This window comes from Pteronotus mesoamericanus, unplaced genomic scaffold (assembly GCF_021234165.1).
Source record: "Pteronotus mesoamericanus isolate MK-2021 breed Mesoamerican mustached bat unplaced genomic scaffold, CSHL_Meso_final contig_163, whole genome shotgun sequence".
NCBI classification, from domain to species: domain Eukaryota; kingdom Metazoa; phylum Chordata; class Mammalia; order Chiroptera; family Mormoopidae; genus Pteronotus; species Pteronotus mesoamericanus.
The window spans coordinates 12,951,253-12,971,601 of NW_026555064.1; positions in this window are offsets into that span (position 1 = coordinate 12,951,253).

Below are 20,349 nucleotides of genomic sequence, written 5' to 3' on the forward strand. Positions count from 1 at the left end.
TTGTGTGACTTTTTCTCTACCCCAATTAGGGAAGTGTTCCATAATTACTTTTTCAAAAAGGTTCTCTATCCCTTCCTCATCCTCTTCTCCTTCCGGTATCCCTATTATACAGATATTATTACATTTCAGGTTGTCCTGCATTTCCCTAAGTGCCTCTTCATTCTTTTTGAGTCTTTTTTCATTTTCTTGCTCTTTCTGGGAGCTTTGTTCTACCTTATCCTCCTGCTCGCTGATTTGATCCTCTGCTTCATTTAGCCTGCTTTTGATTCCTTCTACTGTGTTCTTCAATTCAGAAATTGTATTCTTCATTTCCTCTTGTCTCTTCTTGATAGTTTTTATGTCCTTTTTCATGCTGATATAATTTGCAGTAAGTTCCTCATAGTTTCCCTGTAATTTTTTGTAATTCTCTCTCAGCTCACTGAGCTCATTGAGCTTCCTTAGAAGTATTGTTTTGAATTTAATATCTGATAGTGTACTTGCCTCTATTTCTTTTAGTCCTTTTTCTGGGGATTCCTCCTTTCCCTTCAAGTGAGGGGTTTTGTTTGTCTTCCCATTATTTGTGAGACTCTTCTTTTTTGCTTCTGCTTCTTAAGTTGATCTGTCTTGATTTCCTGACTCTGTGGTGTGAACTTCTATGGTAGAAGATGGCTGTTTTTACTTTCTGAATCTGCCTCTGTTGATGTCAGATGTTGACCTTGTGTGACCTTAGGCAGTCTGTTCGAGACTTTCAGTAATCTACTGTTTGTGGCTGTCTCCTTCATTTTAAAATCACACATTTTTGTCCAAACCAAACATGGAATTTCTGAATTGAAATTAATATTTACTATTTAATTTAATTTTAAAGAAAATACTTAGCATGAACAAAATTGGTAGTATTACTAAGGCATTTTTATTTCTATATCCAGAATTAACAAGTAAAATTCTAAAGTATTTATATGTTACCAACTGGATGACATTCAAATAAATAATTTATGACCCTTCCCTCAACTTGTTAAAATAACTTGCAAACAAACATTAATGTTGAGGGCAGTTACCTAGGTCCTCTGACCAATTAGCTTGTTTGTACAAGTGTGCAACACCTATTCAGATGTTTGCTGATACCCTTTGTTAGTACAGCCACAAGTATTGATTTAAAGTAAACAATAATATTTCTAATCGAAAACAAAGCATGTCATAATCTACAGGATTAAAGTGTAGTTCGACTTGCATCTTGTATAGTCCTCCAAAGCAAATGTCCAAACCCAAATTTAAAAATTAGACAGATGACTATAAAGTGCTATTTCTTTCTACAAAGAGATGATATTTAAGAAACACAACACAACAGGATATGAGTTATGATGTAATATTTTGTACCCTATGCATTGTTAGATATAAGACTCTACTGAGCTCCATTTAATGCATAAGGTGTGACTTATTACCCCATAATTCACACCATGAAACGGTTTATTGTGCTTATAAATAAGTCTCTATACAATTTTTTTATTAAAAATAGTAAAATGTCCCAATGTAATACATTTCTAAAAGAAAATGTGAGAAAACAATCGGAATGGGACTTAGAAAAACATTAAGTGTTTCAGTTTTAAGCACAGTTTTCTTTAACCAAAAGTACACTTAGGATACAAGACTAATAACGCACCTTCAGTTTTTATTTTTGTATTTTGGGGAGAATAAGCTATATCTAATATAAAATGTGTGGGGGTTTTTTTTAGCTATGTTAAACTGTAAAATCACTGGCGTTAAACAATGTCATAGAACTATCACCAATATTAATTTCCATAACCTTCCATCCTTCCAAACAAGAACTCTGTACCCATTCCCCTTCCCCAAAGCCCTTGGTAACTTCTGTTTTACTTTCTGACTTTATGAATTATTTTGGTTTTTAATTGGGTTGTCGAAGTGTATATCCTAGTGTGGGCACTGACCAAAACTATAATATTTCATAACTATTGATAGCTAAGCCCCAAATTTCTTGTTTAAGAACATGACTCAAGTTCTTAAAAATGAGATGCATTTATAAAGCTTAAGCTTAATGAGATATTAATAGATCCAAGTAATTTATACTTGGATTTTTTTAGTGGGAATATCTTTGTATTCTTGGTGGGCCTTGTAATGACAAAGATGGGATGGAGAATATTCTATCGATTACAATTAGGTGAGGGATTGTTATGCAGATTTTTCCTCCTAGGGTTCTGGGGCTGTATTGAGAGGAATATGATTTGTACAAGGAATAATTAGTACAAAGTTTAAATCTCCCTTGCTAACTAAAGTCAATGTGACTCTTCTCAGAGTTATTTTGCAAGTATCTTAAAAAATTTCAAAGGGACAAACCCAGCTGGATATATTTTCTAATAGATCTCTTATAAGACTGAATTTTTAAGGTAAATACATTGGATTCTTCCTATTTTTATGTTATAAACACTCTAGTAAAATATTTTAAAATAAAACACATAGGCAGTCTTAAGCGTTATGAAGAACAATTTCAAAATGTTGGAAAACAGAGTTACAGTTTTAAATCAGGTTTTAACAATCTACTATCACTTTAGTTGATTAAACTAAAGTTGATTTAGTTGATTAAAATCTACTTTGTGTTGAGATTAAGCTGTCTTATATAAGATATTCCATGATACTGAAAAAAAATTAACGTGTACATTACTTCCAGCAAAGATAAGATTTTAGAGATATTAGCAAAAAAAAACATGTATATTGTGTATTTTGTGGACAGTAAAGAACACTAGTAATTATGTTTTTAAATATTCTATCAAAATAATGTTTCTTTTGACTTTATAAAGTCTATTAATTAGGTGGGAATTCTGACTCCAGTTATTTAAAACATCTTCCAGCCTTAATATCTCCTGAGCAAAATGGAAATTTTTAAACATACTCTGAGAAATGCATCCCCTTGGAACAATTCATGGCTTCTTACATTTCCTGGTGCATAGGAAGTACGATGTAAATGTTACCTGTCACCATCATCGTCATTGTAGACTATTGTAAAGTTGTTTGTTATTACATATTATTAGAAATAATGTCCTCATTGCATTCTTAGGGTTTTTTTTTCAAATTTAAGACAATGGGATTAAAAACTAAATTATGAATATTTGCCTTTATAAACTTGCACTTTACCCTGATTCAGTTAATAATGGCCTGGTAGAAGGTTGGTATTAGATTAATCACACACAATTAGATTTAGTTCTAAAACATTTATATAGAGAATGAGCATTTGTTGATACTAAAAAACAATTTTTACTAACTTCTATGGTACCTTTTAAAATAGTGATATTACTTCATATAGCAATATGTTTTCCTGTGTACCTAGTATTTTGAAAATAAACTCATACATGTCCTACAAACAACTTAACCTAAACAGTTACAAAACTATTAGCATATATTATGCCTTCCTTTCCACCCCTAAAGTCCCTGCCATTTCCCTTAATTTCTTATTTTGGCTAGAACTAGATCTTATACTATATTAACCATTCCAGACTTCATGATATTCATGACTAATTTCTGTCCCCTGAAATCATGTTGTTTCTCTGTTTCTGTCTCTGAAATATCTCAAAGCAATTTCCATATTTATATTCTGAATATTCTTTGATGAACCTTCAACAGCTCTTTACTATACCATACTATTCATTTCTCTTGATTCCATAGCATCTAATTCTACTTGACATCAAACTGAATCTATTATGACTTACTTTTCTTTTACCCTCAAACTATAAAACAGTATCTGCTTGGAACTGTTCTAAGTGCCAACTAAATGATTATTAATTATATTGAGCTAATATCCTCATGATATTTACCCTTTAAAATAAGGTTATCACTAATTTGCAATGAGTATATCTTCTAATTAAAACTATAGTCACAAAACTATTAGAACACTTTTGGCACTTAAATCAGGTCTGAATCAGCATAACATTCCAATCCTCATCAGTAATATCCACCTTTAAAATAAGTGAATAGTGGTTATTGAGTTAGTATTTCATTTATTATAGTATTTAGTAAAGTATGAGCATTCTTTCATGCACACAAATTTCAGCACAATAAGAAATAAGACAATGTCCATGGAAAGACAAATTATAACTTATTAAGCAACTGGGTAGCAGTAAATATTTCATGAAGTTAGTTGCCTAAATAATGACCATTCGAGGCTAGTTATTTCAAGAGTACATGCATAAAATAGATTATTAATTGTCAGTGATATGTTCAGTGGAAGTCCATAGAGTTTTTCTTTTAATTATTTGAAAGCTATGGACAAATTTTTAAAAAGGTCTTTATGTTTGACTTTTTTTCAAGCCTGATGAAGCTAAAGACCATTTGCTTCCTTGAAAGCTCCCAGAGCTCCTATTTATGAAGAAAATTATTTTTTAAAAAACATTATTACTTTAAGTCACAATATTATGCCTCAGATGGAAACATTGAAATGGGCCCCAGTGAGTGCCCAGACATAAATGAAATACAAGACACAGTGTAGATAATTTTTAAGAGCATCTAGTAGATCATAGACTTCTATTGCTACATGTGAAGGTGAAGGGATTAAACCAAACATATGTGTGTGTGGATAAAAACATAGACCAGACAACACTGTAGTGATAGCCAGAAAGAAAGGAGATTGTGGAATACAGGAAGTTAGACAAAGGCGAGAACAGTTAGGATGGAAAGAGACTTTGCTTGGGGTGACAGACACACATGATGCAGGGTACAGATGATGTTTTTCTGTGTTGTACATTTGAAACCTGTATAATTTTATGAACTGAGGTCATCCCAATAAACTTAATTAAAAATAAGCTTATCAGGTAAAGTTGTCTTCACAGAGTATTAATTAGGTCTTGGAAGGTCCTTAGGGAAACTTTTCATTTAACGAATAAAGGACATTGCACACCCCCCCCCCCCAAATAATGAGTATATCAAATGTCAATTTTAAAGCAGGATATTTTTGTCTCTCTAATTGTAAAAGACACAAAACACCGTCTTAAATTTTACTAATCAAAGCCTTGCTTTATATTGCATTAAAAAAATTCTCATTAAATATTTTGTCTTTTGTATCTGTAATGTATAGTGAAATATTTAGGTGAAAAAAATCTATAGTATAAATTTGCTAGCTTGCAGTTTCTGTTTTTTTCCTTTCTTCTTCTCTTCCCTTTTCTTTTTCTTTCTTTCTTTTTTTTTTTTTTGGCTTTCTCTGGAAAATGAGCTCTGTAATATATTTTAAATATGGGATTTGTTAAATTTTATTATTGCATAAGTTTATTTTAGTATGTTTAAAATACAAGTGAGTTACTCTAAGAATAAATATAAAGAATAAACAGATTTTAGCAAAGTGTTTATGTACTTATCTATTTTTCCCTCACACTTATAATTCTATATGTAGAATTAAGAAATGAAACATTATTCTCTATAGCCCAACACATTGGTTGACATCAGCAAAATGAATTGCTGAGAAAGTCTGAAGAGACTAGTTGAGAAAGTACAGATATTAATGGCTTATATTTTTATGATTTTGTTTTTTCATATTCAGGTGAAATGGCTCATAAGTGACTTTATTTTAATTCTAGAAGGATTTTGAAACTCTACTGAAAATGCTGTGTCTAAGTGAAATATTTTGATATTTTTAATGTAGTCTGGAGGAATTTTATTGTATAATGTTGCCCCATTCCCTTCTTTAAACGCAATGAAAATGTGCTAAAACACAGCCTCACTCATTAGTCATCAACAATCTAAAGTTTAGAATTAAATTTATTTGTTAGGATTTTAGTTATGAATCCTGAAACACTAATTCAAGGAGAAAGTTTCTATTTTTTATTAGATATGAATTTAATTTTTAAAAATCTCAATCAAATGTAGGTAAAACTTTCAAAATAGCACATATTCCAAATAAATCCTATAGTGTAACTGTAGCATATGGTTTGTATCTCTAAGTATATTGAGTACAACAGAATTTTCAAATGAGTCAAATTCTTTCTTATCCTCAAAGTATGTGAAACTGATTAGGACATGATGTTTGTAGAACTTAGAACTTATCCAAATACACGCACACACACATAAACATACATACACACATATACATGCATGCCATGCATGGCTTTGAGTATCTTGAATGAAATCAGACTTATAGGGGAAGGGAAAAATCAAACTTTTTTAAATGCTTTCTATGTGCTCAATTTTGTATAGCTCTTTTCTATTTACAACCTACTTAACCCTTACATATTACCAAGTGATATTGTCCCCAATTCATAGTTTGCTATTAGAGACAAGGAACTTGACTTGCCTAATGACAATCACTAGGAAACAATGGAATTTGAATTTAAATTCAGATGTATCGATTCAAGTCTCCATTCCTTCCACTGATATATACTTTTAAGGTTATAACTACTTGTTGGGATGAAAAATACTTGATATGTATTTAATATATTCATGAAATGATTAGGCCTACAGATCCTTCTCCTTTTCTCTATTTGGTTTAGACCTAAGGAGTCTATCCTCCATAGAGTGCCTCCAAATAGACTTCCTTTTTTCTTATTTTTTTTACATTTTTCATTGTAGTTTTTGCATCACCATTTGTCCCTCTTATACCCTCTTCCACCTTCACCCATCCCCTCTCCCCCTGGAATTACCACACTGTTGTCTGTGTCCATAAGTCTGTTTTTCTGCTTTTCTCAATCTCTCCAAACCCCCACCAGAACTCTCATCCTTCTCTCTGAGTCTGTCTCTATTTTGCTCGTTAGTGCAGTTTGCTCATTACATTTCAGATATCGGTGAAATCATATGATATTTGTTTTTCTCTGACTGGCTTATTTCACTTAACAAATGATCTTCAGGTCCATCCATGCTGCTGTAAAGAATAAAATTTTCTTCTTCTTTATGGCCAAGTATCATTCCATTGTGTAAATGTCCCATAGATTTTTTTTATCTGTTCATCTACTAATGGACCCTTGTGTTGCTTCCAAATCTTGGCAATTGTAAATAATGCTGCAATGAAAATAGGGGAACTTATATTCTTTCTCATTGGTGTTTGCAGTTTCTTCTGGTAAATTCCAAGAAGTGGATTTGCTGGGTCATAAGGCAGATCTATTTTTAATTGTTTGAGGTATCTACATACTGCATTCCACACTGGCTGCACCAGTCTGCATGCCCACCAACTACAGACTTCCAAGAAGATTTGGCCAATGGGAGTCATCAGAAGGATGTAAAAGGAGAACAGTGGAGTCAAGGTATGTATTTCCTTTAGCCCGTCAATGCCATGTTGACATTAGTTGGCTTTATCCAAAGCCCAAATACACCTTGACTATCCATCCCTTTCATACAGCACCCATCTCTGGTTTCCAGTAAACTGTTCCTCATGTTGGTCCTTCATGCATAGAGGTTGTTACAGTACTCCTCACTCCCCTTGTTAGCCTGATAATACTGTAGTTCTCTCTCAGTGGTTTTCTAAATACTACCCATATATTGTATTTATCATTTTATTAAAATATACTCAATTCTACAGTTGCTAGTTCAGAAATTTGGGGGGGGGTTCTTAATAATATAATTAATTTGATTTTATTGCATTGTCTTTGACATTTTAATACATTAAATGCATTTATTATCTTTGGGTACACTGTCTTAAAATGTCACCTGCATGTGAACAATATCATAGTTCATATTTTCCATTTTCCATAATATATTTTATTTCTTCAGAGGTAAATGACTAAAGTGGTTTGAACTTATCATAGCCAAATAAAGTGGTAGTTGCAACTGTGTTTATAACTGCAATTATTCTAGAATTCTGCCTAGAATTCCATCTAGGAGTTATTCATGAATTTGGGATAACTTACACAACAGATAGTATTTTTATTTTGCATATAAGAAAGTTGAAGTCTGCCCTGGCTGGTATGGCTCAGTTGATTGAGTGTTAGCCTGCCAACCAAAACCTCACAAGTTCGATTCCAAGTCAGGGCATGTGCCTGAATTGCGGATCAGGTCCCGAGTTGGGGGTGATGAGAGGCAACCAACTGCTACATCTCTGGTACATCCATGTTTCTCTCCTTCTATTTCTCCTTCGCTGCCCATCACTCTAAAATAAATTAAGAAATCTTAAAAAAAATGTTGAAGTCTGAGAGTGTAGTCAACCCTAAGATCACAAAGTAAAAATGGACATAAAACTACATAATCACTTCCTCCTCTTTTGTGCACTGTTTTCTTTGAAGTCCTTTATAGTCTTTGATATTTTCAGAATCGATAAAAGAATCATTTAATAATCATCTTAATTTCTTATCAAAACATTCTTGCAATTCCTTTTCATAGTTTCTGGAATCATCGTGGATCTACAATCTGAGTGAATGCCTACTTGTTCATTGCTGACTTGAAATAGCCAAGTGCTTAACAAAGACTTTCCTTTTCATTCCTTTCTCTGCTAAAATGCACTTTAGATTAATGTGGTCAAGTCTGTGTATTCAATCCTTCACTGAATTGACACTTCCATTTCCTCCAAGTTCCTCTTATTCTATAATCATGTGCTAAAATAATGCTTATCTTTGATTTCAATATTCAGTGATCTGATCCCATAAAATGATATGGTCAGTTGTTACTGAGATCCCTAATACTGACTTTTAAACACCATTTAGTACAAAATCAATCAGCTCAAAAATACTGCCAGAGCTTAGAAACTCTTTTAAACATTAGAATTTTAAAGTGTCATTGAAACTATATATGTTGTAGGCATGTTCACTTATTTTAAACCATTAAATTTGTATATCAGAAATGGTCATTGCTCCATCTCACACAACTGAGAAATTCTCTTGTAAGTTTTCTTTCAAACAAGTCCATGGCATGCATATGTTATTTGTGAAAAAATAGAGAGAGAGATATAAATATATATTGATATATAGATATAAATATATGTATATGTGTAATGGGTATATGCTTAGGTAAATATTCATATATATGTGTGTGTGTGTGTGTGTGTGTGTGTATATATATGTATATATATATATATATACATATTTGTGTGTGTATATATACACATTGTATTCCGAGAGAGAGAGAAATAAATGGGTACAATTTTTTCATTGAAATTTCTTCTAATATAATGGGCATTTGTCTTGAAAAACATTAATATGTCATTATTGCTAATAGTACACAAAATTCTAATGTGGAGATTAAAACCACAATAACAAAAACATGTCGATTTGGTTTAATTTCTGAAAACTATTATCTTTTGTCCATTATTTGATTTAACAGAATTTAACGGTTAGTAATATTTTTCTAAGTCAATTTATCTCTGTTTTTTAATCAAAGAAAGTTTTATTTATGTTAATTTCTAAACTCCTTATGGCTAATGCATTATTACTTTTGATGTATCTCTGATTTTTTTGAACTGACAGAGAGTGGATGTCACAAATGAGACTAAAGAAAGAAATTTCAGAGATCATTTATTTTTACCTTGAACCAAGAATAGCATTTGTGAGACAAGAATCATCTTACTTTTAATATAAATCATACTATAATTTTTATGGATATATTTTGCACGTTTGAAATAAATCATGGATTATAATTTTACTTTTATTTCTAATTTAAGAATAAAATAAAATTGAACAAAAAATTGAAAGATAGTTTCTAACTGTGCTCTTTTAGCATTTAAACATATTCAATGGGGATTTGACTTCCATTATAAAGTAAGGCTTTTTATTATTGTATTTTGGGGCATTCTTACTGTAAAATATGTATATCAATGTGGGTCTGTGTGGAATGGGTGATGTTACCATGAGGTACAAATACATTATTTATTAAGTTAGTGAATACTACATCTATAATACCCCCCAAATTTATTTTATTTTATTTATGTATTGTTAGAGAGGGGAAGGGACGGAGAAAAAGAGGGGGAGAAGCATCAATGTGTGATTGCCTCTCATGTGCCCCCTACTGGGGACCTGGCCTGCAATCTAGGCATGTGCCTTGACTGGGAATCAAACCTGTAACCCTTTGGTTCGCAAGCTGTCACTCAATCCAGTGAGCCACACCAGCCAGGGCTACCCCAAAATTTTAATGGGGACATTCGTAGGTTAATATATTTATACTAACCAAAAATTTCCATTATTTTTCATCTCTCTTTGGACACTTCTACTTCACTGAAATTCTAACTTTGAAGTTTTAGGAAAACAAATGCAATAAAATATTCAAATTTTCATCAGTTCCTATAAGAAAAATGATTCTTGTCATTAAAGATTTCTCTGTTAAGTTTTCTCTCATGGAATGAGATCCAGTGAAATTTATAGTCTAAACTGAAAACAAAATGCATTTATCAAAATTTATTTTGAATTCATCATAATCTTTGTTTTGGTTTTCTTTTTCTTGAGTAAAAATCTCCACAGAGAACCCATTTTCTGCTTGTACAAGTGTTTTGTTTTGTTTTGCTTTGCCTTTGAACATCAGTTGTATCTTATATACTTTGCCAGGGAGATCAAGAATAAAGATATTCCCTGTTTTCCTTTTGCTTTGGTGTAATAACAGCAAAAAAATATATATAGCACCAATTAAAATATTTTGTGACATATTTAGTAATAGAAATATACCATGTGGATATGCTATATAAAGCAAATAATTAATTATGATCAGGATCTTAGAGATTAGGTTGTAGATAAATAGGTCTAAGAAATTGTGAGAGGGATCGATGGAAATACAGCATTTTGTAGGGGAAGCAGATAAGAACAAGAAAAGGGCTTTTAAAGAGAGCTCATGACTGGTGATGAAAAATTAGATGATCCTCTTTAGGGAACTCAAATGAGTTAATCATTGTTAGAACTCAAATCTCAAGAGAGATGATGGGAGAAGAGGCAAGAAAGATAGAAGCTGGAACACTCCAATAGTTTCGCATGGCAAGTTAAGTAGTATGCTCTTTATCCTCCAGGAAAAGAGGACTTTTTAAAGATTTGAGACAGAAGTGACATCATTAGCTTATTATTTTGGAAAGACTATTCAGGTAGCAACATAAGGAATACAATCGGTGGGAAGTCACAGACAAAGACACCTTAGATGGTGTAATGAACATGGGAGCTGGTGTTGATGAAAGACAGAAATGGGCTAGAGTAGAAAGCAGAAATAAATGTTGACTGCCAGCGTGCAAGATTAAAAAAAAAATGGTTCAGGACAGCAGCCTGATTTCATTTCTGGGTAACTGGATGTGTGGTGGTGCTATCAAAGAGAGGAATGAGCAAAGGAAAGATCTTTTCTGGGACCCTGGGACACGAATCTAGCTTTGTGCACACTGAAGGGCCAGGGAGCAGTGGAATGCCAATTAAATGTCATAAGCAAGCTTGCTCAAGCACAATCTGCATTTTTAGAGTAAGGAAAAGGGTTAGACCACAAAAACTCAAACGTTTCGAGGCTGATATAAGGAGGTGTTCAAAATAGGTATTGAAAATCTGTAAAGCTTTCTGGTGTAGTATTCCTAGGGACCACAGAGGAGAATAAAGCTTTGTGAGAGGCTCCTCTTTCTGTGACTTCAGCCTCAATATTGCTGCAAAATAAATTTTTCTAATGCAAGCTCTGTTCATGTTGTACTTAGGCTACAAAACCTGTCAATTTTTTTAGCCATATGAAATATAAACTTTTGACACTCTAAGCTACATCATTGCTTTCAAACCTTATCACGCTCTAGTTTTTTCTACATACATTTTGTTACAGCACAAATGAAGAATAAACTATTCCGTGAATAACCAGTTAATTTCTCTCCCTGGCCTTCTGCTTTTGATTTAGAATGCTGTCTATAAATCAACTTGTAAGATTATCCCCCAATATGATCTTCTTGCAAATTCCTACATTTTCTCCAGTTGAACTTGTTTTCTCACATTTTAATACCATGTGTGTGTTGTTGTTTCTCCTTCATTATTTATAATAATATGCATGCTATGTTTATTCTTCTGCAGTAATTTTATTTCTTTACTACTGGATCAAAATTCTTTTAGAGAAAAATATGTATTTTTACTAATTTTGGCTTTTCCCTCAATGCTTTTTTTAATAAAATAGTCTCAATAACTATTTGAAATAGTGAATGAACTATAACACATTCACTATACTTAATTGAAAAAATTAAATGGAAAAATATGCTTCAATTTAAATACATAATTAATAATTTTAATAATGTCAGATTTTGAACTGAAATGTTTATTTTATTACTAAAGATGTTTAATATGACTGTCAATTTGCATTAAACTTTCCTTCAAAATTGAACTTTTCCTTCTTATTCTTCTCTTCCTTTTTCCTTGTCTTACGCTTTTTCTTCTATGTTTTTCCCTCGTAAAGCTTTATTTTGCTCATGGCTAATGAAGAGCTGGAGGGAGAAACAATGATACACATGTAACCACAAAAACATGAAAAACAGCGTCAAAGTCAAAGTGATCATTCTTCCTTGCTACCATGCTGTACAGGGTCTGGTGTGTTTTTAGTAATTCCATTCCATTCTGATGATAACAGGGGACCTAAATTACCAAATGAAGGCCAATTGTTTTCCATAAGAATTACACAGTAGAAATGGTGTCACCAGGCTCTTAAGTAAGCAATTTACTTAAAAAAAAATTATTCTAGGGAGATGAGATGCATGGAGCAGAATCACTAGATTACATAATTATATTACAAAATACCAAAGAAAAGGGTATCCCTTGTGAAGAGACATAAAACTAACACTATTCCAAGCACACTAAGGTTGTAAGTGGCCCAGTGACACCAGTTTTGAATTCCTAACAATGGGTGACAAATAGATTATCTTTGCTAGGGCACTTCTACTCATGTGGGAAAGGAAAACAGACTTCAGGAAATCCAGATGAACAATAGTAGTGACTAAGACATAACAGGAGGGAAGACTCCACTAAAGTAGAGGACAATAAAATTGAGAATAAATGTGGAAAATGAAATGAACTGTGAGATTTCAAATTTATACAGTAAATTATCTCTGTGTAGTCAAGCCATTTTGGAATATATTTTAAAGGTATTACATATTTTGCATGAGTGACCAAGTTTGACAAATTGCTTGGGTAAATTATTAACCAGATAAAAGTCAGAAATAAATTTTAATGTCTCTATGAAACAAAATGATTGTTGAAAGAAAGTTTCAAGTATATTTTGTTATCGTGCTTTAAAAAATAACCCAGGTCTTTATCATTGCCAGAACCGAGTAAAATAAAATGCTGACTTCGCAGGGTCACTGCCTTTTCTATAGGGTTACTTTCTGGCAAAAGAAAAATGAAAAAAAGTAATCCCAACTTTTTCCTTTTTAAATAACTGCAAAGTCAAGGGAAGACTTCAATGATAACACTAAGATTTTGGTACCTCATAGGCGCTTCAAATTTGAAATTTCTACAGCCAGTTTCTCCCATGTCTGTAAATTATGCCACTAGTCTTCCTGCTGTTACAAACAGAGAACTGGAGGTGACTCCAGGTGCCTCTCCCCGCCATACCTCCAACCCTTTCCACACTCAGTTGGTCCCCTAGCTCCCCGAGTCTAACTCTCAAACTCTGCCTTGCTCATAGAAGGCAACAATAAAGTCTTACCTAGTGAACTGTGGGAATATTCTAATCTGCCTCACTTTATATACTCTTGTATCACTCTTACCCATTTTTCACATAAAATATTTTAAGTCATAGGATATTTCTACATAAAGTATCTTTCACTGTGTTTTCTTGTACACAGACTAAGATACAAACTGCAGTGGTGTACGGGGCTTTGTCTGATCCGGCCTTGACCAGGGTTTGCACCTGGTCTTGAACCTACCTCATTCTCTCGCCAGGAACAACCACACATTGTCTTTTCATTGGAAAACTGGCAAATGCCTTTCTGGCCTCAGAGCCTCCGTGCCACGCTATTTCCTCCGTTTCAAAATTTTTATTTTTTCCAGCTCCCTTCCCACTCATTCCTTATCCACTGTCTGACTCCTCAAATTATCTTCTCTTTGCACACTTTCATTGTTTAAAAATAGCAGTTATAGGGAACAGTGTGATGGTTCCTTAAAAACAAAACAAAGCACAGAATTACCATTTGACCCAGCAGTTCGGCCACGTACTCAAACGAAAGCAGGGACTCGGATCCATGCACATCAGTGTTCCCAGCAGTGTTGTTATAGCCCAAGGTGAGCGCGCAGCCAGAATGCGGGACAGTAGCGGGACATATGCCAAAGTGGGTTTACAGTTCATCTGGAAAATAAGACAACGATGAATAATAACGCAAGAATAAACTCTGTATTTTGAGTGCTCACAACTGTAAATCTACTTTTGCCCATTCTTTTGTGTGTGAAATGGTAAATTATTTAGCCTAAAAATGAAAGATGTTGATACATGCTACAAGATGAATGAACTTCGAAACATTATGCTAAGTAATGGGTGCTTAGACATTTTTAGGTTTACAAGGAATGTGTCAAGAACACATATAATGTGTAAAAATACGTATTTTGGAAAGTGATATGGTTTCCAATTGTAACTCTGATACATAATACCCGCATGAATGTTAGCAAATTTCTTAACTTTTCTGTTCCTCTATTCTGGAATATGGGTATATTGATATTTATTCCATATGATTATTCTAAGAGATACGTTGAGATTATGGTACAGATGCCTTGCCTAGTCTCTGGCCAATAGTAAACTTTCAATATATTTTAGGTATTTAGTTATATTTTCCGTATTTGATCTTCACTGTAGCAGAGCTATCAAAAATTTGTCTTCTTCAACTATGTGAATTAAGGTAAACATGACTTTCTAAAAGGAACAAATGCACCATTAGGGATTTTTAATGATTTTAATATTTAATTTTATGTACAGAGCAAGGTACTATAAAGAGGTACACTAAAATAACCATGAACCCTTGGCCTGTATACATGACCCAGTCAGTGAAATCTGTCCCCAAATGCCTTTCTTTAGCTTGGTGTTCTAAATACTAACATAGCATTTTCTTTCCTTAAAGTACCATTTTGATATGGTTAGCCACATTCAGCTTAGTTCTTTTCTAATAAGCCAAATACATTAATTTGATTTCTGAAGCTGCATAAATGAAGAAATATTCCTGTATTTCTGTTGTAACAAGTATTAATATTTTCTACCCCTCACAGATTAAATTCTTACCACATCAAGAGGCAAAAGTTTTTTCTGCTCAGGGCTGCTTCTCCTGACCTCAGGGAGAGTCTGGGAAATAACGCTCTGCTTTCCATTGTTGTTTTCTTTCTTTTTTTTTCAGATTAAAATTTTCTTCATCTTATAGTCTATTAAACTTACCACAGTTTTATGCTTTATGTAATTTGGACACATAAAAACAAAACTGACATGCTTTAAATTTCAGTAATGAACAATAACTGATCCCTATTTTCAATATTAACCATAAACATTTTTATTCTATATAATTTCCTTTGTGTTAGAGTATAAAATGATTCCAAATTTTTTACACCACATAAACTTGATTGATTTATTTAAAATTATAAATGAACACTGTCAGAGTTTGAATACAGAAACAAAATACTAAGAGATCACTTAGTAAAACAGCTCACTCAGAGAAGGACAAAGTGTTGTTATGGAATTTAGCAAGATGGCTTTTCACATATATTTTGTTAAATAAGAATCAATAATTCTTCCTTTCATCCATGTCATTAATCAGAAAAATCAGGTAATGTCCCTGGATATACTACTGTTCATGCATCAGTAAAGCAGTAATGGCAGTTGTATTTCTTGAAATATCTTTGACTGATAGATGTAATAGCAGGAAGAATCCTAACACCATGTTCTTTTGTTTGAGTTTGGGTGTTATAGCAGTTTTGACCACATGACCCATTTCAATATATACTTGGCATTTAATTACTTGAAAGATTAAATCTTCTGAACTATGTTTCAGATAAGTATGAATTCCTTCATTAAGCTTTTTGGTTTGAGCTTGGACTAACCCTAAAATATTTGGGATCATTAACAATTCATAAACTTCATAATGTAGAGCCACTAAAAGTAGCACGCGTGAGTATTCACACACACACACGTCTCCTATAAGAGAATGTGTTACTTTTTGACATTAGCAAAAGTTAAATCAGTGGCATCTAAATGCTCAACCTTGTGCAATGTACTGGAGGCTCTGTGACATTAGTGATTACATTTATTCATGGCTGTTGTATGTTTTATTCTTTCTTTGTATTCCATGAGATCCTAGGATGGATATGCATTTTCACATACAAGAGTATCTCTAACAATATCTATATGTACTCTTCAAAGCCATCTATTAACAATTTTATACAGACATAATGCTTTTATTGCAGTAAGATATAATGACCTATGTATTTACATAGTTCTTAAATGTTATGGTAGTAACAATATCAACATCCTTAATAACAGTTTAAAGCATTTCCAAAATCATTCTTAAACATTTCCTCCTAAATGTCATTAAAATACACTTATTTTGTATATATGTTAGTACTAATCCTATGGCAATCATTCCAAAATTTTAGCTGGACACTTCTTTGTAGTAAAGTAAAATAAACTGTATTTTATTGCTAACACCCAACTGATTTATTGTTGTTAATGTAAGTGTTCATTAACCAGAGTTTATAATATTCACTGGTTATTGAACAACACATACATTATTTGCTCTATGAATATGAGAACAACACAAGATAATGTGAAAGACTGTTACAAAGACATATGGGACAGCTTTGCCCTGGAATTATTATAGATGCTGCTCAGTATGTTTTAGCATTTATACATAAATAATTAAAAAAATCTTTATATTAACAATTTGTGTCAATAACAGATCTAAAATCATCAAACAAAAATTAAACTTGATTTAATGTAATTTATTGCCTAAGAGTGAAAATATATTTTGCACTAACTTTTAAAAACAAGCTTAAATGAAAAAAAAATTTAAAATTCTGAATTAAAATATTCTTTTATAGAAACATGTATCTTAACTCCATCATTTATTTTCTATTGCATTGATCTCAGATGTGATGGGATATTAGATAATTTTATGCTACTGCTGATATCTTTGTATGTGAATGATACTAATTGGTCCTCAAAAGTTCACGTTTGTATTTATCAGCAGTGTCATTTAGTACCAGACAGAATAAAAATGTGAGCCTCTTATTCCTTTGTAGAAAGTGTTATGCTGGATTGCAGACCATTATTTGTCTTAATGATTTTTTTAATTGTATTTAGAACAAGTACAGTTCTTGGTATTTAGAAAATAAAACATAAAAGGGATGGGATGGAAACTTAGTTAATTTCATGTTTTAAATATTTTACCATAAACCAATTTAGCTCTTAGAATCAGGAGAAGGTTTGTAGATTGCCTTTCAGTTTTTCTATCTTTTTCTTTAGATAATGCATATGATTTTACAATGTAAGAAAAATAATCTGTCATTTTCCATGGGCTTTGTAGCACCCTTTACAAAGCAAAGAATTCTTGATCCCAGTCCCATATCTGGCCTTGTTGTTATAAAATGGTTATTTACGACATTACTTGTAAAGAATTTAGGCTGCTGGGTCTTGAAGTTTAAAGTTGAGGCACTGATTTACTTGATATTTTGATCATGCCTAATTATACAAAGAGCCATAGTCACGTTAGCTTCATGATAGCCAGAAGAAATGCCTCTAATCCCATTGGTCACAAGGCAGCTTTCACCAAAACAATTTCTTTATAATTAAAAGGTGCCCTCAGGCACTGTAAAATCTTGGAAGTTTCCCATGAATTTCAGGGAAGCCAGGGATTTTTTTTTTTTTTTTCATAGACAAGAACCTCACTGAAGTAATTTCTGAGACACACAGAGGAGCTTTGCTTTTGACTCTTTTTGAAAGAGCTCAGTAGTTGCTACCTGTGAGAACAGCTCACACTTCTCCACTGACTCCTGTCCTGTAGAGATTAAGGACCGGGGGGCTCCAGAAGATTAGCATGTCACTTGGTCTAAGTGACACACAATCCATTATATTGACACAGACTCCATCCTGCAAAACAAGCATATTTTGACGTAAACATAATGAAAATTTGGTGTGACTTACAGAGCAGCACACAATAGGTTTTTGCATGCCAGCGCTAGCTAACGTCAGCAGCGTCTGTAAATGAAACCAGCCGTCCTCGTTATGGATGGTGTGGAGGCACATACCTCAGAATACTGATTTAGTCCCACATACCCCAGGAGCTTTACATCACTTTTTAATTTTTCCCAAGTTTTGCTCTGGCCCGACATCATTAAGCCACATTCATTGAATTCGGCAGGCTATTACTTTGCATTGTTCCTATTCCTACTGCATCGTGGCATTTACTTGTGAAGCCAAACAGGCTTTGATTTGATTTCTAATTGTTTGTTTTCAGCAACTTGAACCTGGATTTATTGCTCCTGTGTAGAGCAGAGAGAACATCAGTAGATAGGTGAAGAGTTCTCCCATTTACTTTTAGTGCCATTGTAGCACGAAGTGCGGTCTGGGTTCTTCTTCTGTTAGGGTAGAGCTGCACTGCATAGCGGAGGTGGGAAACATGACTGAATTGAAATTGTGCAACTGCATTGGAGAGCTGATCTTTTATAATGTTCCTGCCAGCCAGCTGGACTCCATTATTATGAGGAAATAAGCCTGAGCTAACACCTTGGAAAATATTCGACCATGCTTTCATGTGTTTTTTCTGATCTGTACCGTAAAAACACTGTGTTCTGAGGTTGAAACAAACCAGAAAGCTGGCCTACCATGGCATTATAGGAAGATTTAACTAGAGAAAACATATACACAACCTGAATATCACCATTTCCACCAACTATATTCACTATTTTAAAACATTTGGAAATACACTTCTAGAGACAGAGGATAAGAAAAAAATAACATGTCCTATACTTATGTTAATCACTAAGTTAAAACACTTTAACTTAAAACTTTCATTGCAATAACACATTATTAAAACTAAATCATACATTTTAATTCTGATAGCAAGTCTTTTTTGGGGTATCCATTCTTTTTGCAATATAATAATAATTTTATTTGGTCCTATCCCATCATGGAACACGGATTTTATTTTTTTGTTTCATCCTTCCCTTCATTTATCCCATCAAACATAGAAGTTAATCCTTAAGGCAAATTAGCGCCTGAATACTTGTAAACAATAGTCACTACTTACAGGTTGTGGTTTAGTTTCATCTCTTAGGACCAACGTTGGTCAGGGCAACAACTAAATCTGGAGAGGTGAGAACAACTAGACCTGAAATAAGTCCTGCCTCCCGGCTGAATCCGCAAACCCTGCAGAGCATGAACGGCTGCCTTCCCTGCCCTTCTGGGGCTTTATACCGGCTGAGCTCTACCAGCGACTGCTGTTTGATACAACGCACCGTTGCGCGGAGGCGGTCCCGTAAGTTGCCTGCTGCTCTGTGGGTGCGGCGCTTCACCGGCACAGCGCAGCCAGGGGCAGTGCCACCGGACAGCGGAGGAATCTGAGTTTTGCCGTAAACTATATACGTTACAAAACAAAAGCTGCTTAACACCCTTGAGACTCTGTTTCCCTGTCTGTTAAATTAACAGACTTCATTATATGTCTACTTTCTGGTAAGAAAATCCCATCATTAACCTTCACTCTTTGTCTCAAATGAAACTAGAGGTATCTTGGAATGAGTTAATACAGGTCAATCCTTGACTATCTCACGGCGAGCACCCTTTCAAGTTCTCTGCGCCGTTTGCTCCAATAAACTCATCAAGCAGAAGATGGTCAGTTAGAAAGGAAGACCACACAGTGCAACAACCTCAGACATTTTTTAACTGTGACTTTTAGGTGATGTTTTCTTGTCTTTCGGGGAAAGAAAGCATCATGTAGCAGAAGGAGCTCAGAGGCTTTGGAGAAGTTCTTAAACTCTCTGAGCCCCAGTCTCCCATCTGTAGTAATTTGTATACACATATAGTTTATCATAGGGCGTTGTGAGGATTGAATAATATAATGTGTTCAGAGTTTGGTGAAGAGCAGAACTCAATTTGTTTATTCCCTCATCTATTTTTTTTTATTACTATTTCCATCCACATATTTTCTTTTCAATTAGTGGAGAATTGGAGGAAATAGCCTGGGATTCAGTAGTTGAGTTGTTGGCATTTCTGGAGAGGTGGGAGTAGGATGTTCTGAGAAAAGGTGATATTTTTAGAAAAATAATCAGAAATTGCAGTATGTCTCCTTTCATGATCGGCAATTATATTTATAGCTACTGTTTGTTGTGTTTGGATAAAGCATTCTGATCCTGTCACAGCTTCTTCATATCGTCATCGCTTAATTGTCCCTGTCTGCCACTGTGAAAAAACATTGTTCCAGGTGCTTATGGGATTCTGCCAAATAATGAGACAGTAAAATGGAGAGAGAAGGGGTGGAGAATTAGTCTGGATGATGACAAATTTTTG